Source organism: Macaca fascicularis, chromosome 1 (assembly GCF_037993035.2).
Source record: "Macaca fascicularis isolate 582-1 chromosome 1, T2T-MFA8v1.1".
Taxonomy (NCBI): Eukaryota; Metazoa; Chordata; class Mammalia; order Primates; family Cercopithecidae; genus Macaca; species Macaca fascicularis.
Window position 1 is genome coordinate 230,823,902 of NC_088375.1, and position 26,876 is coordinate 230,850,777.

A 26,876-nucleotide genomic window follows, 5' to 3' on the forward strand; every position below is an offset into this window, starting at 1 on the left:
TCGCCTCCTACCACTCCATCCTCCACGGCACCCCATGAGCTCCCAAAGCCCAGCTATGGTCTCATCATGTCCCCACTTAAAACACAATAGCTCCCAAGGACCCCCGGGAGAAGAAAGCCCCACTGTGAGACACAGGCAAGCCGTCCTCAGTATCCACCTGGAATCTTTTTTTAAAAAGGAGGCGCCTGGGCGCAGTGGCTCACGCCTGTAATCCCAGCACTTTGGGAGACCGAGGCGGATAGATCATGAGGTCAGGAGATCGAGACTATCCTGGCTAACACAGTGAAATCCTGTCTCTACTAAAAATACAAAAAAATGGCCGGGCGTGGTGGCGGGTGCCTGTAATCCCAGCTACTTAGGAGGCTGAGGCAGGAGAATCCCTTGAACTCAGGAGGCGGAGGTTGCAGTGAGCCAAGATCGTGGCACTGCACTCCAGCCTGGGCGACAGAGCGAGACTCCATCTCAAAAAAAAGAGAAAAAAAAGAAAAAGGAGGCTACTCCTTCTTACTCCTTTTTTAAAAAGGAGATAGAAAATAAAACAGTGGTCATGGTGGGGTTGGGGTAGGAACTGGAGAAATGTGAGCCAAGGGATACGAAGCAGACAGAGAGGCTGAACAGCTCTGGAGGTCCAGTGCACAGCCTAAGGATGATACTTCACAATACTGCACTGCGCTCAGGATTTTTGCTAAAAGAGTAAAATTTAGGTGCTCTTGCCACAAAAAAGGGGATAACTATGTGAGATAATCTGTTAATTTGCTCGCCTATCATAACCATTTCACTACCTATATGTGTATCAAAATATCATGTTGTACATCTACATTTATACTTACAGTATTTTTATAGTCTACTATATATTTTTTAAGAACTCAGCAGTTCCCCATGGTGGTCTCTGTCCTCACCCAGCTCCCAGCCTCCCCCTGCTCTCCTCTCTACACACTCTCTGCACCCCAGCCTTTCAGACACTTACACCCCAACGCAGCACAGCTGCACCCACGGCCAGGCTTTTGCCCTGGCTGTTCCTCTGCCAGGAAGGACCTCCCTCCCACATCCTGCCCAGCCTTCCCTGCCATGATGACTTTGTCTGTGGTCTGTTTCCTGACAACCACTCCCTCCCACATCCTGCCCAACCTTCCCTGCCATGATGACTTTGTCCATGGTCTGTTCCTGACAACTTCATGGTATTATAAATAGGTGCCTATGTGTCTTTTGTGTCTGTTTTTTTTTGTTTTTTTTTTTTTTTTTCTCCAGCTACACTAGGAGCTCTCTGGGGGCCAAAACCACTTCTCTGGATCCCAGGACTTCATCAGCATTTCAGATGCAGAAAAACAGAAAACAGAGAAAACATACATTTTATAAATATCCCTTGTGATCCTGAGAACTAGAGGCTCTTAACATCTGACTCTGCTGTCAGGTCCCTTCCTCTGCCTAGTCCTCTCTCTGAAATTGCTACCCTATATCTATTCTCCTTTCTAACTTCTTTTCATGGAGCAATGCAGCATGTCAGTAAACATCCTGTGGTTTCAGTCAGCAAGTATCAGTTCATGTTAGTAAATATCCTATGATTTCAATTCATTTATGTAACCAGTCCCCTATTTTAGACATGATCATTTCCTATTTTTCAGTATTAAAGACCCTACTGCAGCTGGCATCCAGGGTGTACAGCTCAATGCCTGTTTGAAGTGCACCTAAGGATAAATAAATTTCTAGAAGAGGAACACTTCTGGGTCAAAAACACATACATTCCAAGCCCTTGAAACAGATGGATGAATGGATGGATGGATAGATTGATTGATTGATTGATTGATTGATAGATAGATGATAGATAATAGGTAGGTAGATGATAGATAAAAGATAGAAAGACAGATAGATGATAGATAATAGATAGATGATATATAGATAGAAATTGATAGATGATAGATAACAGAAGATAGATGATAGAAGATAGATGATAGATAACAGAAGATAAATATATGACAGATTGATTAAAAGAGGTTAGATGATAGAGATGGCAGATAGATGATAGATAGATGATAGATAGATAGATAGATGATAGATAGATAGATATAGATAGACAGATAGATAGATAGATAGATATAGATAGATAGATATAGATAGATAGATAGATAGATAGATAGATAGATAGATAGATAGATAGATAGATAAACATAAGGAGAATTGGAGAGTGATCAAGACATCTGTGCTGACTTCCTGAAGGCTGACTTCACTATCTTAGTTTGGACTGCCATAACAAAATACCAGAAACTAACTGCTTAAACATTTCTTCCTCACAGTCAGTTCCTGGTGAGGGCTCTCTCCTGGCTTGCAGACGGCCACCTTCTCACTGTGTCCTCGCATGGCATGGGGCAGGGGTAGGGGAGCAGTAGACAAGTTATCTTGTGCCTCTTCTTATAAGGCCACTAATCCATCATGGGGGCCCATCCTCATGACCTCATCTAACCCTAATCACCTCCTAATCACCAGCCCCACCTTCTAATACCATCACATTGTGGGTTACGGCTCCCGAATATGAATTTTGGGGAACATAAACATCCAGTCCATACCAACCCCTGCCCACCCCACCAGCCAGGATCGGGGTGCTCTTTCCACCACAGTGCCAGCACAGGAACCCAAATCTGGTCATGCTTCCTTCTCACTGGGCCAGAGACCCTCAGCTTCTTCAGTGATCACCCTCCTCCCAGGTTGATATGAGGCTTTTAATGGGTTGAAGTATCGTGGCCCCCAAAAGATATGTCCAAGTCTTAATCCCTGGTACTTGTGGCTATGGCCTTATTTGGAAAATGTGGCCTTATTTTGTGGAAGTAATTAAGTGAAGGATCTCAAGATGAGGTTATCCTGGATTGCCCAGGTGGGCCCTAAGTCCATGGATGAGTGTCCTTCCGGGAAACACAGAGGAGACACACAGGGGGCAGAAGGCCATGAAGGCAGAGGTTGGGGCAGTGTGGTCACAGCCACCAAAAACTCTAGGGGACAAGGAAGGACTCTCCCCGGAGCCTCCAAGGGAACGTGGCTCTGAGGACGCCTGGACTTTGGACCTCTGCCTTCTGAAACAGTGAGAGAATACATTCCTGTTGCTTTAAGCCCCTCGGTTTGTGGCATCTGTTACAGCAGCCCCAGGAGACGGACACACAGATCCCCCGCGGGATGGTGGAGGCTGAGGACTCGTCTCCCTGCACACCTGTGACTCCCAGTAAATAAAGAAGACCCACGCTGTCAGAATGGAGGTTCATTTTGTAAGAAAACCTTGTTTTAAAGAGTTTAATTTTTTTTTTCCGGTTCCCTTGGAAAAGCAGTAAGAAAACAGATTTCCCCATTCCAGTCAGAAAACTGTACATCAATGTGAATGGCAGAGGCTTGATTTGCCCCGACCCTACACGTTCCATCCTTCCAGACTATTAAAATTTTTAATCAAAGGTTTTTGGTTATTAAACTGTCTGAGGTTGGCAAAGGTTTGCTGTTATCTTATGTTAAACTCCATCATGGTCCAAATAAAATGAAATTAATTTGAGATGCCAAAAGAAACTCAGGTCAATAGAGTATTAATATTTCAAGCTGCCGGAGCCAGTGTGTGGCAGGTGCTAGGAGGGCCAACCTGCTCCTCCGTGCCAGCCCCTGGGTCACGGGAACTGCAGGGCACAGTGGCAGGTGGGCTCGGGGGCCCACACAGGACCCCGGAGGCCAGGGAGCTGGGGAGAGGAGGTTCATGGAGACCCCGGACCAGTGCAGGCTGAGCTGTTGGAGAAAGTTTCCAACAGCGCGAGTTTCTGTTCAAACGCCCGCCATGTGCCCTCTCCAAAGTGACTTTCCTTCTCCTCCGCTTCCCTGATGAGTCCTGCGGGTGCCTTTCCATTTCTTCCCATTTTCTCCTCAGTCTCTCGGCAGCCTAAGGGCCAAATTCTCCTCTGCCTCCTTCTGGCAGGCTCCCCCGGGCTCCACCTCAGCACCCCAGGCTCCCATCGCCTTCACGACGGCCCCAAGCCAGACTCCAAGGTCGCCGCTCGCACAGGAGGAGGGTGCACCGCAGCACAACCGCCCGAGTTCCAGCAGCACAAAGTTCCACTTTATTTCTGTCCATGGAACCAGCAGAGCCTGCGAGCCCACAGCAGAGTCACCTGCATCATGTCCCCAACACACTGGGAACCAGGCCCAGCAAGGAGTCGCTAAATCAGGGTTGCTCTGCTCAGCGCCACTGACATTTGGGGCCAAAACCCTCTTCATTGTCCTGGGCATCGCAGGCTGTTCAGCAGCTCCCCTGGCCCTGCTTACGAGATGCAAAAGCAAGCTGTGCCATGATGCTTTTGTTTAAGAAAGGAAACTGAGGCCCAGGAAGGGGCCAGACCCACAGGGGTTCACACTCCACACTGTCTTCTCACCCCCTGCCTCTGCAGCCCAGCACCTTCACTACCCCGCGCCCACACTCATCCTTGTCCTCGAAGACGCACCCTCGAAGCAGACACTGTGATGGTGAAAGCAAACCAGCCCCGAGTGTGGCTGAGACTCCGGAAGGGAGGAGGGTGCCTTCCTCTCAGGACACAAAATAGTGCATCTCCCGCCACCCCAGGGGAGCCCCAGGATTCTCCCACAGTCTTGTTCCCGGTGGGGTGTGATCCTGTGATGGTTAATTTGTGTCAGCTTGGCTAAGCCACGGAACCCAGACATTTGGTTAAACACTAGTCTCAATGCTGCTATGAAAGGACTCTTCAGATGTGATTAACTTTCTTTGTTTCTGGAGATAGTGTTTTGCCACATTGCCCAGGCTGGTCTTGAACTCCTGGTCTCAGGCAATGTGCCTGCCTCAGCTTCCCAAAGTGCTGGAATCATGTGCCATTGAACCTGGCCAAGATGTGATTAACATTTAAACCTGCAGACTCTGGAGTGAGAGTGGGCCTTGTCCAATCAGTTGGTGGTAAAGATGGCGGTTCCCCCAAAGAGGACGGGTTCCCCCTGCAGTCTCATCAATTCATCCCTGGGTCTCCAGCCTGCTGAGTTCCCCATAGATTTTGGACTTGCCAGCCCCACAATTACATGAGCCAATTCCTTGTCATCTCCTTGGCACTCTCCCTGTCTTTCTCCATATCTATATCCAATTGGTTCTCCATCTCCAGAGAAGCCTGACTCATATAGCTTCCATCTCAGGCAAGACAACAAGAAGGAGACTGCTCCTCTGGGGCCTGGGGGAGAGCTAGCACACAGGCAGGCCGACCCTGAGCCCCTGCCACCCATTTCCTCACTGTGGAGCTAGGTCCACTCTGTGATGTGGGCCAGGCAAGGTCCCCCACGGGCTCTCTGGCTCCACCCTGGGGAGGTCAGCTGGGTCTCCAGGGACTCGCTGGCAAACACACACAGACTGCTCATCTTCCACATTTCCGGTTTCCTTGCAGGGATGCAGCCCTTGAAATACATATTCATGAGTTAAGAAAGAGAGAAATGAAAGGGGGCAAGCCAGTTTCAACTTGGCATGGCACTAACAAACAACGGGGATGAGTCTGTGTCCCTGAGAGGCAGCATCTGTCTCCGCTCAGATCAAAGCTGCAAGCATCTCGGGACAGGTCCAGGCTGAGTGCGAAGAGGCAGGAGCAGATTGGGGGGCCAAGTGCGGACCCCACCCTGCACAGGTCCCCCATGCCCCCGTCTGCCCATGCAGCTTACCTCTCCCAGTCTCTATCTGCGCTAGAACTCTCCCGATGGGCTGCCTGGGGCTAGGCATGACCATTGTCCATACATTTTCTCTCATCAGTCTTCCTGACCCCAGGTCAGGGTGAAAATCTGCCGCCCTCACTCTCACTCCATCCCCTGCCTCCCTTGACCCCCTGCTTCCGGGCTGCAAGGGTTGCTGTGAGGACCCCGGCCATGTCTACAGCGGCCCTCCCCAGCCTTCTAAAGCTGGAGTCCAGCCAAGGCCAGGAAAGAGAGTGTCTGACATCTTGGGGGATTCTGCTCACAGGCTCCAGATGACACCTGAGTCCACCGTCCTCTGCCTCCCTCACCCCCAGCAGACATCGGCTAGATACCCTCAGTGTCAGGCAGGGAGGCCACGGCCAAGATAACAGAGTCACTAGCCTCAGAGAGCTCAGCCCCAGGAGCAAGATCCTTCTGCAGCAGAACGTGCACAGGTTCAGTGCACAATCCCTCAACCCACAATTCACTCTCCGCCCTGGCACTGTCCACAAGGGCAGGGCAGGGGCAGCAGCTTCTATCTCAGTCAGAGCCTCATTAGCCATGGGGCCGTCATCCTCTGCATGTCCACCATGTGCCTTACAGAGAACCAGAGGCCCAGTCCCAACCTCGCCCATCCAGCTGATGTCTGCTGGCCCCGTGCACTGGGTGTGCAAGCTGCCCCCGTCCAGCCTCTGACTCGATGGGGCTTACAGTCCAGTGAGGGAGACGGCACTTGTCCACTACACAGATAGGTCAGGCCCTAAGTGCTCGTGAAGGGAACTGGTGGGGAGGTGATGGAGAATGACCGTGGAGGAGAAGGAGGGAGGCACCACATCCAGAGAGAGCTCAGAGAGACTCCTGAGCAGGTGATGGTGAACTCAGCCTGGGGAGGAAGGAGCTGGCCACAGACAGCACCACGGAGAGAGCCACAGACAGAGCCATGAACAGATGAGAGACCCCCAGGAAAGTTCTGAGGCGGGGGAGCACGGGGCATACTAAAGGACAGAGACCAGGCACAAGGTACGGGGAAGAAGGCGCAGCTGGGCCTCATAGGGCCTCCCAGGCAAGGTAACCAGCGGGGATTTCACCTGCTGAGCAACAAGAAGCCAGGGAAGGACACTAGGCAGAGACAGGGATTCTGGATCCACTGTCAGTGACTACGTAGGAGATTCCTGCAGGGAGGGGAGGCTGGTGCCAGAGACAAGAGGCTGGACTCGCTCATTCAGCTGACACAGGTACATGGTCTACCTGGTTGAGGCAACACCAGGGCAACAGGGACAGGACAGGGAACAAGCAGACCCCACCCTCTAGAACTAAGCTGTAGACCACAGACATAGTGTGAAGGTCGCAGAGAGGGGGCTTGATGTGTTGGGGAGAGACAGAGAGGAGCTGAGGGCGTGTCCTAACGTGGACACCAGCAGAGGAGTAGGACAAGGTGCCATTTACAGATACTGGAAGGCTGGGGGAGGGACAGATTGAAGGGACCAAAGGCAGGTTGAGTCTTGTGGAGTCTGGGGTTCCTATGAGACGCCCAGTGGAGGGGCAAGGCAGGCACCTCTGCCCAGAAATCGGGCTCTCCAAGGAGAGGTATCGCATCAAGGACCAGGAATCCCGGTGGGATTCCTCAGCACTAAGACAGGTGTAAAGCCCTGAGATGAAGAGATCAGGGCTGGAAAACCAGGAAACCAGGACTTTCACAAGCAGATCATTTAGAAAACATAGACTCACTCACGGACGGACTGCGATGCATGAGGGCTGAGTAGATTTAGGCTGAGCGAGCAAGGGGAGGAGTGGGAGTGTGAGATGGGGCGGGAGAGGAAAGGGAAGGAGGGCGTGTGAACAGAAGGCTCATGATGGGTGCCAGGAGCTCAAAGAGGCGGCTGGGAGGGGCGTGGGCGATGGGCAGCGGGGGTGACGAGGCCAGTTTGTGGGAGGAACTGCACTGTGAGGAGGGGAGAGGACCCTTCCAGAAACCCTCCCAGAGAGGCTTGCCAGGTGGACAGTGGCGGGCAGAGGTTCGTGAGAAGCACGGATGTACTGTAGCAGGAAGGAATGGGAGCACCCCAGGACATGGCAGGATGGTGACCACCTGCTGGCTGCACTCGTGACTCGCACACAGGGGCATGGTGCCATCTGCCCAATCCTGCCCTTGGCCTGACATCCAATGGGGAATGTGGACGTGAATCTGCCCCTGGTCTTCTCAGCTCAAAGAGACGCCATGAACCCACTGGAACAGACGCTGTTGGCCATCCCTGAAACATGTGGGTGTCACGCTCCGGCTCCTGCTGACTCAGGGCAAACCTGATCCTCTAGCCAGAGGTGGAGCGTGCAGCGAGGAAGAATGTGGACGCGGTATGTTCACACACACGGCGCTCGGCCCACTGCTCACCCGCCAACATCTTTCATGCCGCTCAGCCAAAGGCAAGCGCCTGCCCTACGCAAGACCAGCTCAGAAATCCATGACTTCCAAAGTTGGCTCTGTGATCATCGGCGCGTGCCAAGGAGCCTGTGTCTCCCTGAGATCTGAAACCTTGGCAGGAAGCTGAGATGAGAGAGATTGCCGCAGGGATGGTGAAGAACTGGTATCCTTTGCAAGAAAAACACTAACTGGTGGCTCCTCCGTGCTTCATTCCTGGCAGAGCCCTGACTTGGATGCACTCTGACTATGGAACAATAGCCCTAAACAATAGAAGGTAAACCTCCATTTTAATAATTCATCTTCTTGGGTTTGGTTGTGCTTGATCAAAGATACCGAACTTAATAAAATAATTTGTCAAGGTTATGGCATCTTAGTACAAAAAAATAAAAAAGCAAGATCCCTGAATCGTGCTCAACACCATCCCCAAGCTGAGTGATGTGCGTGTATGTGTGTGTGTGCGTGTGTGCGTGTATGTGCATGTGTGTTTGTGTGTGTGTGTGTGTGTGCAGATATGTGCCCAAGTGGTGGTGCAGGCAGGGATACATGAATTTTAGCCAAGATCTTTTGCAAAGGGAAGCACAAAGCTTCAATGTGCAAGCCTCAAAGGAGGTTGCTAAATGCCTCCATCTTCCAGTTTGGAAACTAAAACTTGGCCATGGTTCTCCCCTGTGAAAGGCACCATAGCACCCGCCGCGGCTACCCGTGTGGCCACTGCCACCATGCTGCTGAGTCCCTATCTTTGCCGTATGTCCCTGGACAAATTTCTAACCTTTCTTCCCTTTCCTTAGTTGTGCAGTAAAGATGATAACCATCATAGTACTGACCTCATGGGACTGTGTTAAGGCTCAAGGCTTGGCAGAGTATTCGGTCCATCTCAGAACTCGCCCAGTCCTGTGTCGCTGCCCCTGGTCTTCCCAGGTCCCCAGGCCCCATCCAGAAGCCACAAAGAGCAGCGTTTCAGGACCTGTGACATCTATGGGGTGGCGACTGCCATGACCTGGCCCAAACCTCCCACACCTCCACAGAGAGGGACTCAAAGCCACCTGGACCAGGTTACCACATCATGGTCTCAGCCTAAGTGGGGACACAGGATCTGGGAGGGGGATGAGGCAGGGGCAGAGGGCGCCACTGGGTCCCGGCCTCCCATTGACAAAGGTCTCTAAAGTTAAAGTGTTGATGTTGCCTCCGAATATTTATAGTCACAGAGATATTTTGTCAGAATTTAGAGAAGATTCAAACTCTGTGGCCCTCTCTCAGGCCACACCCTGATAGTGCTCTCAGAATTACTATTTTTAAATAAATCCTTTAACTAGCTTATAAATTGCTATGGAAATATGGAACATGAAACGTGGAAATTACATCAAATTATCTTTTTTGTTAAAAACTTATATTTGCTCGATGTAAATATATTAAACCTACCACCATTTTGATATCTGCTTCAGAGCTTTTCTTTTTGCTTTCGTTTTCTATCTGCTTGTTTGCTTGTTTTTGAGACCCCAGATGAAGGGGGTGGAGTTAATCACGTATTTATCCTATTGTAGCGTATTTTCACCACGGATATTTGCAAGGTTCCCAGGTCGTTCTGTTGTCTACACATTCCTTTCCATTTCTCCCCACCCTGTCTCTCACCTGCTCCCCTCCCCTGTCTCTCACCTCCTCCCCTCCCCTGACTCTCACCTCCTCCCCTCCCCTGACTCTCACCTCCTCCCCTCCCCTGTCTCTCACCTGCTCCCCTCCCCTGTCTCTCACCTCCTCCCCTCCCCTGACTCTCACCTCCTCCCCTCCCCTGACTCTCACCTCCTCCCCTCCCCTGTCTCTCACCTTCTCCCCTCCCCTGTCTCTCACCTCCTCCCCTCCCCTGTCTCTCACCTCCTCCCCTCCCCTGACTCTCACCTCCTCCCCTCCCCTGACTCTCACCTCCTCCCCTCCCCTGTCTCTCACCTCCTCCCCTCCCCTGTCTCTCACCTCCTCCCCTCCCCTGTCTCTCACCTCCTCCCCTCCCCTGACTCTCACCTCCTCCCCTCCCCTGACTCTCACCTCCTCCCCTCCCCTGTCTCTCACCTCCTCCCCTCCCCTGTCTCTCACCTGCTCCCCTCCCCTGTCTCTCACCTGCTCCCCTCCCCTGTCTCTCACCTGCTCCCCTCCCCTGTCTCTCACCTGCTCCCCTCCCCTGTCTCTCACCTGCTCCCCTCCCCTGTCTCACCTCCTCCCCTCCCCTGTCTCTCACCTCCTCCCCTCCCCTGTCTCACCTCCTCCCCTCCCCTGTCTCTCACCTGCTCCCCTCCCCTGTCTCTCACCTGCTCCCCTCCCCTGACTCTCACCTCCTCCCCTCCCCTGTCTCACCTCCTCCCCTCCCCTGTCTCTCACCTGCTCCCCTCCCCTGACTCTCACCTCCTCCCCTCCCCTGTCTCACCTCCTCCCCTCCCCTGTCTCTCACCTGCTCCCCTCCCGTCTCTCACCTCCTCCCCTCCCCTGTCTCTCACCTCCTCCCCTCCCCTGTCTCACCTCCTCCCCTCCCCTGTCTCTCACCTGCTCCCCTCCCCTGACTCTCACCTCCTCCCCTCCCCTGTCTCACCTCCTCCCCTCCCCTGTCTCTCACCTGCTCCCCTCCCCTGTCTCTCACCTGCTCCCCTCCCCTGACTCTCACCTCCTCCCCTCCCCTGTCTCTCACCTCCTCCCCTCCCCTGTCTCTCACCTCCTCCCCCCCTCCCCTGTCTCACCTCCTCCCCTCCCCTGTCTCACCTCCTCCCCTCCCCTGTCTCTCACCTCCTCCCCTCCCCTCTCACCTCCTCCCCTCCCCTGTCTCTCACCTGCTCCCCTCCCCTGTCTCTCACCTCCTCCCCTCCCCTGACTCTCACCTCCTCCCCTCCCCTGTCTCTCACCTCCTCCCCTCCCCTGACTCTCACCTCCTCCCCTCCCCTGTCTCTCACCTCCTCCCCTCCCCTGTCTCTCACCTGCTCCCCTCCCCTGTCTCTCACCTCCTCCCCTCCCCTGTCTCTCACCTCCTCCCCCCCTCCCCTGTCTCTCACCTCCTCCCCTCCCCTGACTCTCACCTCCTCCCCTCCCCTGTCTCTCACCTCCTCCCCTCCCCTGTCTCACCTCCTCCCCTCCCCTGACTCTCACCTCCTCCCCTCCCCTGTCTCTCACCTCCTCCCCCCCTCCCCTGTCTCACCTCCTCCCCTCCCCTGTCTCTCACCTCCTCCCCTCCCCTGTCTCTCACCTGCTCCCCTCCCCTGTCTCTCACCTCCTCCCCTCCCCTGTCTCTCACCTCCTCCCCCCCTCCCCTGTCTCTCACCTCCTCCCCTCCCCTGACTCTCACCTCCTCCCCTCCCCTGTCTCTCACCTCCTCCCCTCCCCTGTCTCACCTCCTCCCCTCCCCTGACTCTCACCTCCTCCCCTCCCCTGTCTCTCACCTCCTCCCCCCCTCCCCTGTCTCACCTCCTCCCCTCCCCTGTCTCTCACCTCCTCCCCTCCCCTGACTCTCACCTCCTCCCCTCCCCTGTCTCTCACCTCCTCCCCTCCCCTGTCTCACCTCCTCCCCTCCCCTGTCTCACCTCCTCCCCTCCCCTGTCTCTCACCTGCTCCTCTCCCCTGTCTCACCTCCTCCCCTCCCCTGTCTCACCTCCTCCCCTCCCCTGTCTCTCACCTCCTCCTCTCCCCTGTCTCTCACCTGCTCCCCTCCCCTGTCTCTCACCTCCTCCCCTCCCCTGTCTCTCACCTCCTCCCCCCCTCCCCTGTCTCACCTCCTCCCCTCCCCTGTCTCTCACCTCCTCCTCTCCCCTGTCTCTCACCTGCTCCCCTCCCCTGACTCACCTCCTCCCCTCCCCTGTCTCTCACCTCCTCCCCTCCCCTGTCTCTCACCTCCTCCCCTCCCCTGTCTCTCACCTGCTCCCCTCCCCTGTCTCTCACCTCCTCCCCTCCCCTGTCTCTCACCTCCTCCTCTCCCCTGACTCTCACCTCCTCCCCTCCCCTGTCTCTCACCTCCTCCCCTCCCCTGTCTCTCACCTGCTCCCCTCCCCTGTCTCTCACCTGCTCCCCTCCCCTGTCTCTCACCTCCTCCCCTCCCCTGTCTCTCACCTCCTCCCCTCCCCTTGGAGGCAACAGTTTTGCTCTGATTGCCAAGTAGCTGCTTCTGCATTTCATGTTCTTACAAAATAGGCATTACAGTCTTATTTGGGTGTACATTTTATTTGCATAAATGGTATTGCATTACATATCTCATTCTTCTGACTTTTTTTTCTAAAACTCCACTAGGTTCTGAAGTCTCACCTGTGTGGAAGGGGCACATTTAATCCAGGTTCCATGGCTGCATGTGGCTCCAGCACGATCAGCCACGTTTCACCTGCACATTCTTTCTCTGATGACTGGCACCCGGCTGCCTCCAATGCTCTCCCACGTACCTACTCCACACTGAACAGCCTCAAACCCGTGGACCGCGGTGGATCCCATGGAATGCCTCTGGCTGGTATACTCAGTAGCGTAACCACTGGGTCATAGCATCAGGAGCCCCAGATCCTTCCAGAAAGGCTGAAGCATCCACACTCCATCAGCCACCATGAACTTGCCTGCAGAACCCATCCAGGCCAACATTTGGCTTCACCAGCTTTTCAACTGTTTGCCAGTACAACAGCTGGAAAGTGGCCTTGTGTTCTAGTTCTCATGTGTGTGATTACTAATGACCTTGAGCTTCTCTTTACATGCATAATAGCTTTGGGATTTTTCTTTGTGTCATCTGTCCATATCCCTTGCCCATTCTTCTGCTGCGGTTGCTCTCCTTGTCTTTTTGATTGGCAGGAGTCCCTTGTTAATCCCTCATCAACTATTAACATTGCAAATATCTTTTCTCATTTGTTCAGCTGTGCATTAACTTTGTCCATCTTGTCTTTCATTTAACAAAACTCTCTAACTCTGACATAATGAAATGTGTCAATGTGTTGCCCTATGGCTTGTGCTTTTGAATTTTTATTTAAGACATTCCTGCTTATAAGTAACAAAGGTTTTTCTCCTGTATATTCTTTTAACTTTTGCTTTTTCTACTAGGACTTTACCTAGAATCCAGCTATGTTTATGGTGTTAGGTAGAATTCAGGGTTTTTAAAAAATGTTTTATCAGAGATGAGTACTGCTATGGTTTGAATGATTATCCACTTCAAAACTCACTGGAATTCAGGCCGGGCATGGTAGCTCACACCTATAATCCCAGCACTCTGGGAGGCCGAGGCAGGCGGATCATCTGAGGTCAGGAATTTGAGACCAACCTGGCCAACATGGAGAAACTGTCTCTAGTAAAAGCACAAAAATGGGCCGGGCATGGTGGCACATGCCTGTAGTCCCAGCTACTCAGGAGGCTGAGGCAGGAAAATCACTTGAACCTGGGAGGCAGAGGTTGCAGTGAGCTAAGACCATGCCACTGCACTCCAGCCTGGGCAACAGAGCAAGATTCTGTCAAAAAAAGGAAAAATAAAAGGAAGGAAGGAAGGAATTTAATTGTCATGGACACTGTACTAAGACCTGGGACCAGGCTAGACATGGTGGCTCACACCTGTAATCCTAGCACTTTGGGAAAACCAAGTTGGGCAGATCACCTGAGATCAGGAGTTTGAGACCAGCCTGGACAACACGGTGAAACCCCATCTCCATCAAAACAACAAAAAATTAGCTGGGTGTGGTAGAACACACATGTGGTCCCCGCTACTCCAGAGGCTGAGGTGGGAGGATCACTTGAACCCAGGAGGCAGAGGTTACAGTGATCTGAGACTGTGTCACTGCACTCCAGCCTGGGTGACAGAGCGAGACCCCATCTTAACAATAAAATTTTTTTAACAGGGGGGTCTGGGAACTTTGGAGGTGATTAGGCCATGAGGGCTCCTCCCTCTTGGGTGGGATTGGTGCTTTTATAAAAGAACAAGTTCGTCCCCCTCTTGCCCTCCTGCCTTCTGCCATGGGACAATGTAGCAAGAAGGCCCTCACCAGATGGCAGCACCTTGACCTTAGACTTTCCAGCCTCCAGAACTGTGAGAAAATACATTTGTGTTTATCATAAATTACCTAATCTCAAGTACTCTGTTGACAAGCACAAAACAGATGAAGATTAATACTGAGCTTTATCAAATGCTTATTCTGCATTGATTGAGATAAAATATATTTCTTTAATCTCTTACAATAGTGAATTGTATTGAGAGATTGTTAGATATTCCTGGATGAACTCTACTTCATCACTTATTTTTCTGAATATACTTTTAGATTCTATTATCTAATATTTTACTTAGGATTTTTAAAACTCCATTTATAAATAAATGGGTCTATATATTTTTTTAATCCCTGCTGTCTCTATTTGGTTTTGAAATCCAGATTACATGAGCCTCACAAAATGAGCCAGACAGCTTCCACTCATTTCCCAATTTTCCAAATATCTTGTATAAAATAGAAATTAACCATTCCTAGAAAATATTATAGAAATCTCCAAAAACGATTATCCAGACTTGGATTTTTTTGGTGCCTTTGACTACCATTTAACCTCTTTAACATGCATTCATCTACTCAAGTTATCTGTCTTGTCCTTCACAAGTTTGGCATTTTATACTTTTTATAAGTATTCATCTGGCTGGGCATGGTAGCTTACACCTGTAATCCCAGCACTTTGGGAGGGCAAGGTGGGCAGATCACCTGAGGTTGGGAGTTTGAGACCAGCCTGATCAACATGGTAAAACCTTGTCTCTACTAAAAATACAAAATTAGCCGGGCGTGGTGGTGCATGCCTGTAATCCCAGCTACTCAAGAGGCTGAGGCAGGAGAATCACTCAAACCCGGGAGGCAGAGGCTGCAGTGAGCAGAGATCATGCCATTTTGCATTCCAGCCTGGGCAACAAGAGTGAAACTGTACCTCAAAAAAAAAAAAGAATTCATCCATGTCATCTAAGTATCAAATTTGTTAAAATATGCCTCTTCATAATACCAATTTATTATCTTATTTATTCCCCCTCTTGCCCTCCTGCCTTCTGCCATGGGACAATGCAGCAAGAAGACCCTCACCAGATCCCACTTTTATTGGTCTTTCCAGAAGTCTGTCTAGCATATTAAATGTTTTAAGCCAGATTTTGATTTTGTTCATCCTCTATGGGTTTTATTCATTGTATTTGCTTCTACCCTTATATTTTTCTTCTCCTTTCTTATGTTTTCTGGGAATGGAGTTGGATAGGTGTTGCTCTCTTGCTCTTTTTCCAGCTGCTTGTGTTAAATACCTGGCTGGTTTGTTTTCCCCATTTGTTGTTTCCTAACGAAAGCATTTGAAGCTTTCAATTTCCCTTTAAGACCTGCCTTGGCTTCGCCTGAAGGCATGTCACTGACTTGGGCATGTCACATTGGGTACACACAGAGGAAGTGCTCACATAAATAGAGAACTCCTCTATGCACTTCTTAATTTCCTCAATCATTTCCAAGGGCTATCCATAAATATATTAATTACTTTCCAAAATACTGGAGTTGTTAAAAAAATTCTTTTGTTATATTTAATGTCATTGATGTGTGGTTAGAGAATGCAGTTTATTTTGTATTAACTATTAGAACTTCACTGAGACTTCCTTCATGGCTCTGTGTCTGGCCTATTGTGGTAAATGGTGTGTGCGTGCATGAGGGAAAGGCATAGCCTCCGTCTGATGAGTGGTAAGTTCTCTGCGTATCTCATATCTCTAGCTTACTCACTGTATTGATCAAGACATCAGTGTGTGTTTTCTTTTCTCTGTTTGATCATTAAAAGCTCCAACTACAATTGTTGATGTATGTTTTTCTCCCTGAATTTGTAAGTATTGCTTGATATTTTTTGAAGCTGTTCAATTAGATTGACCCTCGAACAGCATTGGGGTTAGGAGCTCTGCCCCCATAAAGTGTATTGCTTTACACTTTTGACTCCCCCAAAACTTAATTACTAACAGCCTACTGTTGACCAGAAGTCTTACCAATACCATAAACAGTCAGTTAACACGTATTTTATATGTTATATAATTATATACTATATTCTTACAATAAAGTAAGCTAGAGAAAAGAAAATGTTATTAAGAAAATCATAAGGAAAAAATATTCACTTATCATTAAGCAGAAGTGGATCATCTTAAGATCTTTTTTGGGTGTTTTGTTTCATTTTTTGAGACTGGGTTTTCTTTGAGACTGCACTCCCAGGCTGGAGTGCAGTGGCGCAATCAGGGCTCACTGCAGCCTCAACCTCCCTGGGCTCAGGTCCTCCCACCTCAGCCTCCCGGGTAACTGGGACTACAGGCACACACCCTGCTAATTTTTTGTAGAGATGGAGTTTCACTGCATTGCTAAAGCTGATCTCAAACTCTTGGGCTCAAGCAATTCACCCACCTTGGCCTCCCAAAGTGCTAAGATTACAGGTGTGAGCCACTGAAACTGAACTCAGCCAGAAAGATCTTCATCGTTGTGGTCTTCACATTGAGGAACCTGAGGAGGAGGAAGAGGAAGAGAAGGGGTTGGTCTTGCTGTCTCAGGAGTGGCAGAGGCAGAGGAAAATCCACGTATAAATGGACCCAGCCAGTTCAAACCCATGTCGTTCAAGGTTCAACGATAGGTGTATTTAATGAATTGATCTTTAATTATTTAGAATTAATGGGTTTCTGTCCTTTTTTTAAAAAAATCTTGTATCCTGTTTTGTGCCTTTATCTTGTCAAAATTGTGATAATCTGACTCGCTATATCAGAGAGTTAACTTGCAGATTAAACATGTTATTCCATGTAATGCATTTTAAACCAGGTCTAGAATCCTGAAACTCTGCTCAGCGCTAACTTTGTTGTTTTCCCTTTTTTTTTTTTTTTTTTTTTTGAGACAGAGTCTTGCTCTGTCACCCAGGCTGGAGTGCAGCGGCACAATCTCTGCTTACTGCAACCTCCGCCTCCCAGGTTCCAGTGATTCTCCTGCCTCAGCCTCCCAAGTAGCTGGGATTACAGGCATGCACCACCATGCCCAGCTAACGTTTGTATTGTTAGTAGAGATGAGGTTTCACCACGTTGGCCAGGCTGGTCTTGAACTCCTGACCTCAAGTGATCCACCTGCCTCAGCCTCCCAAAGTGCTGGGATTACAGGTATGAGCCATGGTGCCCAGTCTGCTTTTCCATTTTTAATAGACCGTGAGTCTCAGACACTCGAGGTGGCCAGGGCACCCCTGCTGGGGTCCCGCAGGCCCTGCCTGGCTCTCCTCCCTCTCCTCTCAGCACCAGGGGACTCCCCTCGCTGCAGAAGGCGCACAAGGGTTGGGGAGGGAAGAGAAAGTGCCACTCTCTAAGACAAATCCCCCTCCTGGAGGAAGCTAGAGGACAAATGTCCTTCCAAAGCTGGATGAGTGAGCATGGCCCAAGCCAGAGGAGAGAATCCAGAGAGAGTGGAGATCTCGACAAAAGAGACACACAGCAAGCAGCATAAAATCCACCACAGAGCTGCTCAGCGTGACACACGGCTGCAGCCAGAGCCCTCAGATGGGAGTGATGAAGGAGCAGCCAGCTCCCTGTGGAGAGAGGCTTCCAGAAGGATTGCTCTGCTTTGCTGGTTGGACATCAGCCCGCCTTGAGGTCTCTGGGCATGTGGGTGGCCCAGAACCAAGTGGCCAGCGATCACTCATTGACATCCCAGGGTCACCCAAGGTGGGCCCTGGAGTCTGGCATCAGTCACTCCTCCAGCAGGGATTGTGACCTCAGGACCCTGCTGCTGAGGGTAACTCAATCACTGCCGGGAGCACCGGCCCCCTCGCGGCTGTCCATCTAAGTGAAACTCTGGGTTTTCATAACACGGGCCATTCCAGGATGCCTCTCTTCCCAGCTTTATCACCTCTGCCATCCAGTCGCTTTTGAAAGAAAAAAAAATAAGCCAAAGGGGATGTAAGTAACAATTTCTAAAACAGGGTCTCGTTTCTGGTGGTTTGCTTGGCAGAAGAGTAACAGATTTGGCAAACCCTCCCTGGCAGGTTGTGGACTAGACCCGTATCCAGGGTTGGAAGGAATTAGGGTCACCAGACCCTGACCTCAATAGGCCCAGGGCCTACCCAAACCCTGCTCCCAGGAGTCAGATCACCTGGGAGCTCCTTCGTCCCCGCCGCCCCTGCTGAACCACAGCAGCCAGGGAGAGGCCCAGGAATCTCCATTCTAAAGTGTGGCCGGTCACTCTGATGCATGGCTCAGTCCACTGGCCCTGCCTGGCCCCACCACAGCCTCCTCCAGGTCATCCGCACACAACAGCCCCAGGGAACGAGGCCACCCCTACTTCTTGTTTAAAGTTCTGGCCCATAACACACAGCAGCATTGTCTGAAGTGGGTCCCGATGTGCCTTCCATGGGAGAGGGTTCTATTGTCCGGTAAGTCTGAGAGTGAACGCTGGCTGATGCCCTGGTTTGCAGGCAGCATGAGCTCCCATTGCTTCGGAAGGTTCGTCTCCAAAAATACACAGAGGCAACATTCTCAACCCTGAGCTACTGAAATCCCATCCATCTTTCTCTGAAGATTAAAAACAGGAAGGCAATCAATGAATCTTTTTGTACACCCTATGGCAAATATTAACTACTATGCACTTGTTTTATGAGAAACTGCAATAATCTTTTGGATCCTAGCTAGGCCCCAGCTCCCTGACCTGCAAAACAGGGCTCAGTTCATATAAGAGATGAAAAATCGGCAATGGTTAGGCTCAGAGAAGTCCAAGTCACTTGTTTGAGGCCACACAGTTGAGATTTGAACCCGGCCCAGCCAAATCTAAAACCCAAGCTTCTGCCCCCATGCCTGGGTGTTTCCCAAAGATGAAAAACGCCAACTGAAAGGGAGGGTCAGGACCCAAGAGAAAAGTGCCACGAGTGATAAGAAGCAGGGACGAGGAGGAGACAAAACTGGCTCCTAGAGGTGAGGCTTCAGACGTGGTTCCAAGCCCGCTGGCAGACCACATGGAGACAGATGAACGGGTGGGTGGGTCTCCCTATCAGAAAGAAGGCAACACATGTGTTCCTGAAAAGAAAATTCTGTAGCAGTTGACCCGGGAATGCTGTGTGATAAAATGGGAATATAATTCTCAATACCGTTTTCATGGAGAAATACGGCAGGAGGACACCCTGCACGCAGCTGTTTTTCACAAAGGCCTCAGCAGAAGTCAGTGGCACAGCAGGAAACTGCCTCAGTGAGGAGCCCTCTTTGCACATGCATGGTCCTATGGTCTAGATATGCGGACTTCTTCCTCCAGAGGTAGACTTCAGGGTACCCAGAGACATGGACGGACTGCGTATCCTGCAAATAATCATGTCTTTCAAAAGCAATCATTGGGCTTTTGGTAGAAGCCAGAGAGCAGAGACACCACGGTGGCTGGTGATGCATGGGTGTTGTTGCTGAGGTTGACAACCGGGGGTACAGGCAAGGAATTTAATCAAAATTCCTGCTGGGATTAAATGTCTCCATACCTCCAGAGAGACACTACAGGAAACCAACTGTTTATGAACAGGGGTAGCTTGGGCTCCACTTCAAAAGATAAACAATTGTCTGATCACATCCCTCAAATTCTACACAGCAGAGCTTGGCCAGAATTCCCGGGCATGGAAACGCCATTTGCCAACTACAGCCATGGAGAAGCACCTGGCGCCACCTGGTCCGTCTGATTTTCGCCACAGGGAGTCCCCATGCACCCTTCAGATATAACAGCTTAGAAATGAACTTCCTACAATTGAATAAATCAACTTTCCTCATAGAGTTATTGCTGTTCATTTAAAAATCATTAGATTCTCACTTTGCTTAAATTTTAAAAATCCAACAGGATCAGAGAAGGATTATTTTCTCTCTTTTTTACTCCTCTATTCTCGGGAAAGAAGTAAAATGTGCTAATGATTTTATTCTGGCTTAATAAATAAAAATAACAAATATTATACTTTTAAGAAAACAAGGCCAGGCGAGGTGGCTCAAGCCTGTAATCCCAGCACTTTGGGAGGCTGAGATGGGCAGATCACGAGGTCAGGAGATCGAAACCATCCTGGCTAACCCGGTGAAACCCCGTCTCTACTAAAAAATACAAAAAACTAGCCGGGCGAGGTGGCGGGCGCCTGTAGTCCCAGCTATTCGGGAGGCTGAGGCAGGAGAATGGCGTGAACCCGGGAGGCGGAGCTTGCAGTGAGCTGAGATCCGGCCACTGCACTCCAGCCTGGGCAACAGAGCAAGACTCCATCTCAAAAAAAAAAAAAGAAAGAAAGAAAACAAAGATGTTGGTTCAAATATTATTGCCACTTCAACACATTATGAAGACACCTTATCAGAATTACAGCTCACTTTTAAGATGCAAGTGACCTTTTCCAGACACAAGACACTCTCTAGAGTCCAGGATCTTGGAAGATGGCTTCATTAGCGGTGACGTTTCCAAGCACAGCTTTCTTTATTGCAGCGTTAGGGGAGATGTGTCGGCATCCTTCACCAGAAGTTAGACAGGGCTACAGTTTCCAAGCTAAGCCTGAGAAACTCAACACTAACAACAGAGAGAACACATGGGCAACAATATCTTAGCAAACAGAAACAGGGATAGAGAATGTTCCCTCCAGTCACACACTGACAGCAATTGGATAAGAGGCTCTCACGCCATCACCTGCCCCCCGCTCTGGCAGGGCAGTCACACGCTGGGGAGAACTGCCAGGCCTCTCTTCATGTCATCCAGGGTAAGGGGTACTAGTCATGTGACCTCCACTTTGCAGGCACAAGGGAGTCACTGGAGCTGGAAACAGGGACAGGTCCAGCTTGGGCATGTGGGTGGCCAGCTGCCCAGTGACCCCACCTCCTGGTATTCACACCTTTGCACAGTTCCCTCCCCATGGCATTGGGACTGGTCTGTGTGACCATCTGACAAAAGAATGACGTCACCTCTGAGATCAGGTTATAAAAAGACTGTGTTTCCTTCTTTGTATCTATCTCTGTCACTCTCCTCTTTTTCTCTCTGTCTCTCTCTGTCTCATCCTCTTTTTATGTCTCTGTCTCCCTCTTACCTCCCTATTTGTCTCTCCCTCTTCTCTCTCTTTCTCTTCCTTTTTCTCTTTTTCTCTCTCTGTCTCTCTCACTTCCCTTTTCTCTCTGTCTCTGTATCTGTCTCTATCTCTTGCTTTTTTGTCTCTCTCTCTCTCTGTCTCTGTCTCCTCTGTCTCTCTCACTTCCCTTTTTCTTTGTCTCTGTCTCTCACTTCCTTTTTTTCTGTCTCTGTCTCTCTGTCTTCCCTTTTTCTGTCTTTCTCTGTCTCTGTCTCTGTCTCTTTCACTTCCCTTCTTCTGTCTCTCTGCCTGTCTCTTTCTGTCTCTCTGTCTCTCTCTCTGTCTGTCTCACTACCCTTTTCCTGTCTCTCAACCCTTTTTCTGGCTCTCTCCCCCCACCCCTTTCTCTCCTCACTCTCAAATTATGGGGACAGAAAGCAGCCATGCTGTGAAGCAGCCTTCCAGAGAGGCCATCAGGCGAGGAGCTGCATCCTGGACCCAGCCAGCAGCAAGTGAGTGGGCCTGGAAGCAGCCCCTCTGGCCCCAGTCGAATCTTCAGATGAAGCAGCCTTGGCTGACAGCTTGATGGCAACCTCGTGAGAAACGCTGAGGCAGAACCCCCAGCTAAGTCCCTCCTAGATTCTAAACGCTCAGAAACCATGAGAGACCATCAATGTCTGTTGCTCTAAACTGGGTAACTTGTGAACAGCCGTAGATAATGAGAGCATCAGGGACCCAGGCGGAGCCAGGCAGGGCCCTTCTTGAGGATGACGAGGAAGCTGCAGGGAAGCATCAGGCCACAGCAAGAGAGGTCAGGCAAAGGCCCACAGAGCCAGGAAAGGGACTGTCCAGGAGAGAGAGTCCTGAGGCCATCGCCTGGACCCATGAGTCCAGCTCCGCCTGGAGGGCCACCCCCAGAGCCCTTCAGAAACTCCCAGGGGCACTAATTAATTACACCCTCCTTTCCAATTCCATTTCGAAGTGGGTGTCTTGCAAGTGGGCAAGCCCTGGCTGAATCACTGGGTCTGTGAAGCTCTCCCCAGGACCCACACCCTGCCCAGGGACCAGAGGTGGCCCCAGAGTCGGCAGAGATGGGGCAGCCCTGTAGCCCAAGACCCTCTCTTTGGCCCCAGCAGGAGCTGGAGGAAGTACAGACTTTCCTGTGAGCTCCTGGCCCAGGGGCTGTGGTGTTGTGGGCTCTAGGGGGGCCCTGCCTCCAGCCTCCCGCCACTGCAGAAAACAGGAGAAATTGCAGTTGGCAGGCCGGGTGCAGGGGCTCATGCCTGTAATCCCAGCACTTTGGGAGGCTGAGGCGGGCAGATCACGAGGTCAGAAGATCGAGACCATCCTGGCTAACACGATGAAACCCCGTCTCTACTAAAAATAGAAAAAAAAAAAATAGCTGGGGGTGGTGGCGGGCACCTGTAGTCCCAGCTACTCAGGAGGCTGAGGCAGGAGAATGGCATGAACCCAGGTGGCAGAGCTTGCAGTGAGCAGACATCGCACCACTGCACTCCAGCCTGGGCGACAGAGCGAGACTCCGTCTCAAAAAGAAAAAAAAAACAACTGCAGATGGCAGCAGGTGACCCATCAGCACAGGGCTCCAGGGCTCTCCCTTCAGAGGAGCTGCTCCAACAAGGTGGGAAAAAATGATGGGATGCCTGGGACTTTCTGTTGCATTTCCACATGGTCCACGTGGCCACAGCACAGGATACACAGCTCCCGGCTATGGGCGTGGCCCTCACCCCTGCATTGCCCCCTCCGGGGGATGCAAACAGCCCAATCTGGGCTGGGCAGGTGAGGCCTCCGCCCTGCCTTCTGCATCCCCCTCCCTCATGCCCAGCCTGAACCCCTCTTGCTCTTCCTCTGAAATGGTCTCCTGCTGATGTAACCCAAACCCTATTGAAAAGGACTGCCACTCAGCAGTCACCCTGCCTCTTCGTGTGCATCAGGTCTCTCTGTAATGTGAATCATTCACGCCTATTCAAATGTTTGATTCTACAAATATATTGCAGAGGGAAACGTGCTCCCCTCTCTCCTCCATCGTGCTGTATGGAAGCTCTTCTGGGACCTGTCTCCTGGGGTCCTGGCTGGCAGGGGATGAGTCTGTCTACCCTGCAGACACACAGGGAGGAACCTGTGTTGCTCCCGACCCACCTTGCACCACACACAGAGTGCCTTGTGTGCAAAACAGAGAAGGATGCCCGGCGGAAACTAAGGACAGCAGCGTGGGCAGCAACTGAGGTTCTAGTCTCCACTCTGGCACTTGTTAGCTGTGGGACTTGGAGCGGCTGATTCAGTACCTCTGCGCCTGGGTTTCTGTCCCTTGGAAAGGAAGGAGGCTGCTGCTCTAGCTCCTGCAGACTGCTGTGTGTTCAGTGGCAGAGCCCACTGTGAATGCTCCAAAGTGAACAAGTGAGCCAGCACCCAGTGCCTACTATGAGCCCACCGCTCCCAACCTCTGCAGTGCCAGTGGCCCAAGACAGGAACCCCGGTGCCGTTCCTATTTCCCTGAGGGGCCGGCAGTGCACAGGCTCCCAAGACACAAGGTCATGTAGCCTGGGCTCTGCCTCTGGTGGCTTCAGGGCAGAGCACGAGCCCCAGACACTGGCCCCTTGGCCCCAGACATTCAGGGCATAGGAGCAGCCCATCCCACCTACACCCCATCTTCAGCCCCAACACACCCTTGTTCTTCAGGCTTTGCTGGGAAAGCCTCCTCCTCCTTCTGAGGAGACCCCCTCGCCTCCCTTTTCCTTTTGAAGGTAAGAAGTGGAAGATTCTGGAACATCATGTACTGCCTTGCTACCTCCCTATCTTGATTAGTAGCTGGATATGGGGCAGCCAGAGAGTGTGGGGTTCAGGAAAGCAGAACTCAGTGGCTAGCACTGTGGAAGATGAGGGAAGTGAGCTGGCACAGAAGACGGGGCAGGCACGGGGCAGATAAGACCTAAGGCAGAGGGGGCAGGGAGGGACGTGGAACATTCCAGGCACACGGAGCAGGCAGGCCCCATTGGAGCGAGGATTTCATTTGGGAGGAGCATGAGGTTAAACAGCAAAGTCTGTGTGGGACCAATGCACAAGGTGCTTGGCTGCTCATCCGAGGGCTCGGAGCCTCTGCTGCCCGCCCTCAGGAGCCTGCCGTGATTCCGTGTCCCCTGAGACACTCAGAGCGTGGAGTCCCAGTGACTTCAGATGACAGTCTCCTGAGGGACTGAAGCGGAGATAGACCAGCCTCACTCCCAGCTTTGCACAGATGAGGAAACTGAGGCCCGGCGAGGGGAACAACCCACACCCAGGCTCAGCCCAGGTGCAAGGCAATTCCGCAGCCTGGCTCCAGTCTCCTGGCCTGGCCTGCCATCAACACAGCTGCTGTTACCTGCTGATGGAAGGAGCAATAGAATAGCAGATGTTTGTAATTATAAACTTCTTAAGACTTTTCTTCTTTTTTTGAGATGGAGTCTTGCTGTGTCACCCAGGCTGGAGTGTGGAGTGCAGTGGAGCCATCTCGGCTCGCTGCAGCTTTACCCTCTGAGATTTAAACAATTCTCATGCCTCAGCCTCCTGAGTAGCTGGGATTACAGGGGTGTGAGCCACCATGCCTGGCTACGTTTTTTGTACTTTTAGTAGGGATGGAGTTTTGCCATGCTGGGCAGGCTAGCCTTGAACTCCTGGCCTCGAGTGATCCGCCCACCTCGGCCTCCCGAAGACTTTTTCTTGTAGAGAGAGGGTCTCACTCCGTTACCCAGGCTGGTCTCAAACTCCTGGGCTCAAGCCATCCTCCTGCCTCGGCCTCCCAAAGTGCTGGGATTGCAGGCGTAAGCCACCGTGCCTGCCAGATTTTTTTTTAATGGACCATAACAAACCTCAGTGTTGTTCCATTCCTTAATGTGGCAACTTCGAAACACAAAGGAACTCTTTTTTTGTTTTTGTTTTTGTTTTCAGACAGAGTCTTGCTCTGTCACCCAGGTTGGAGTGCAGTGGCGTGATCTCAGCTCACTGCAACCTCTGCCTCCCAGGTTCAAGCATTTCTCCTGCCTCAGCCTCCCAAGTAGCTGGGACTACCGACATGTGCCACCATGCCCAGCCTATTTTTGTATTTTTGATAGAGACGTGGTTTCACCCTATTGGTCAGGCTGGTCTCGAACTCCCGGTCTCAAGTGATCCACCCACCTGAGGCTCCCAAAGTGCTGGGATTACAGGCATGAGCCACTGTGCCTGGCTGAGACACAAAGGAAAGCTCTAATATAGTTTCCGATTGCTGTTGCAACAAATGACTGGAAATTTAGCATCTTAAAACAACATGAAAGTATTGCCTTGTAGCTCTGGAGGTCAGAAGTCTGAAACAGGGCCCCCTTGCCTATAAGCAGCTGTGCTCCTTCTGCGGGTTCTGGGGGGATCTGTTCCTTGCCGTTTGCAGCTTCCAGCAGCCGCTCTCATCCCTCAGTCAGGCCGGCACAGCATTTCTCTCACCTCTTCTCCTGCCTCCTCTTCCCCATGTGAGGACTTTTGTGATGACTCTGGGCCGCACAGTTAATCCAGGGCCACCTCCCCATTTTCAGGTCAGCTCACGAGCAACCTAAATTCCATCTGCAACCTTAGTCCCCCTCTGCCCTGCCAGGTGACATATCCACTGGCTCTGGGGAGTGGGATGCAGACAACTTTGGGGGCCATTACCCTGCCCACCACAGTAACAAACGTCTTGGCCTAGGAGGAGTTTCTGGTTTCAGCTGAGTCCCCTTGCACCTACCACAGTGATCACACAGAGTGACCCTGCTGGATCCGATGAGCGGTGGCACAGTCAGAGAGGCCAGGGCTGGCCGTGCTCCAAGGGAACTGGTCCCTGTTGTGGAAAAGGAAGCTGTGCCCCAGTGCCCATGGCCTGGCCTGAAGTCTGGAGGCACTGGTCCTCACGGCCGACCCCCCACATCCAGCAGCGAGCTCGAGGCCACAGAGCAGTTGCCTCTCAGGCGTCATCTTTCCCCACCCTGCCCCCAAGGGCACCCCTTCCTCACGCAGCACAACCTGGAACTATCTACTGCACAAGGAGGCCCCGACATCCCCCGGGCACACATCCTGGGGGCTGCGTACGTGACATGGCTGAGGACCAGCTTTCTGGTGAGTGAGTCATGTCCTGTGTAACTCCAGGGCTGCTGCTTTCGGTGTCATCTACATGGATGGTGCCCCCAAAGTTGTGCAGTGCTCCACCTGGGCAACTACCCATGGCAGCCCTGAAGATTAGAGTGAGGAGCAGAAAGGAGTGGGACATTCTCCACCATGGGATTCAGGATGAAATATGGAGACTACTCCCTGTATTTTCTTGACAGTGGCACACCCATTGTCTAACCTGCCGTATCCTCCTTATCCTCAAGAAAATCCACCTACTTCTGGGTCAGTACCTGAGTGTTCCCTGAGTGCCAAAGTTAGAAAATCCAATCATGCTCATACCAGCTGAGACGGGAAACTCCCATGCCCACCTTACAGCTGAGTTGAACTGTGGGGGTGGGGGAGATAGTAAATAGTTTACCCACGGCCATGTGGCTAATAAGCAGACTCAGGCTGCCAGGAGAACAAGCTGCTCTGCCCCCAGTGTGCTGTGTGGGCCTGGCAGAGGTGCTGTACCCATCAGAGTGCCCACTGGCAGCCCTGGTAGAGGTGCTGTACCCATCAGAGTGCCCACTGGCTCCAGGGTTCTCAATGCCCACAGGTCAGGGCCAGCCACAGGCAAAGCCACACTGGGGAGGCTGGTTTCTCCCAGCAGCCGGAGGGCAGCAGCCAGGCTGGAGGAGTGGTGGATCTGAAAGCA

At 51.6% G+C, this 26,876-nt stretch overlaps 2 long non-coding RNA genes across 2 annotated transcripts in view; one reads left to right on the forward strand and one right to left on the reverse strand.

Annotated features, from left to right (window-relative positions):
• LOC141409015 (uncharacterized) overlaps nucleotides 1-26,876 on the reverse strand; it is a 156,481-nt gene that overhangs the window by 23,728 nt on the left and 105,877 nt on the right. The gene's annotated exons all lie outside the window — the stretch shown is intronic.
• On the forward strand, nucleotides 7,992-13,560 carry LOC141409014 (uncharacterized). Its single transcript, XR_012427071.1, has 2 exons — nucleotides 7,992-8,369; nucleotides 12,350-13,560. It is a non-coding gene; the product is annotated as an uncharacterized lncRNA (long non-coding RNA).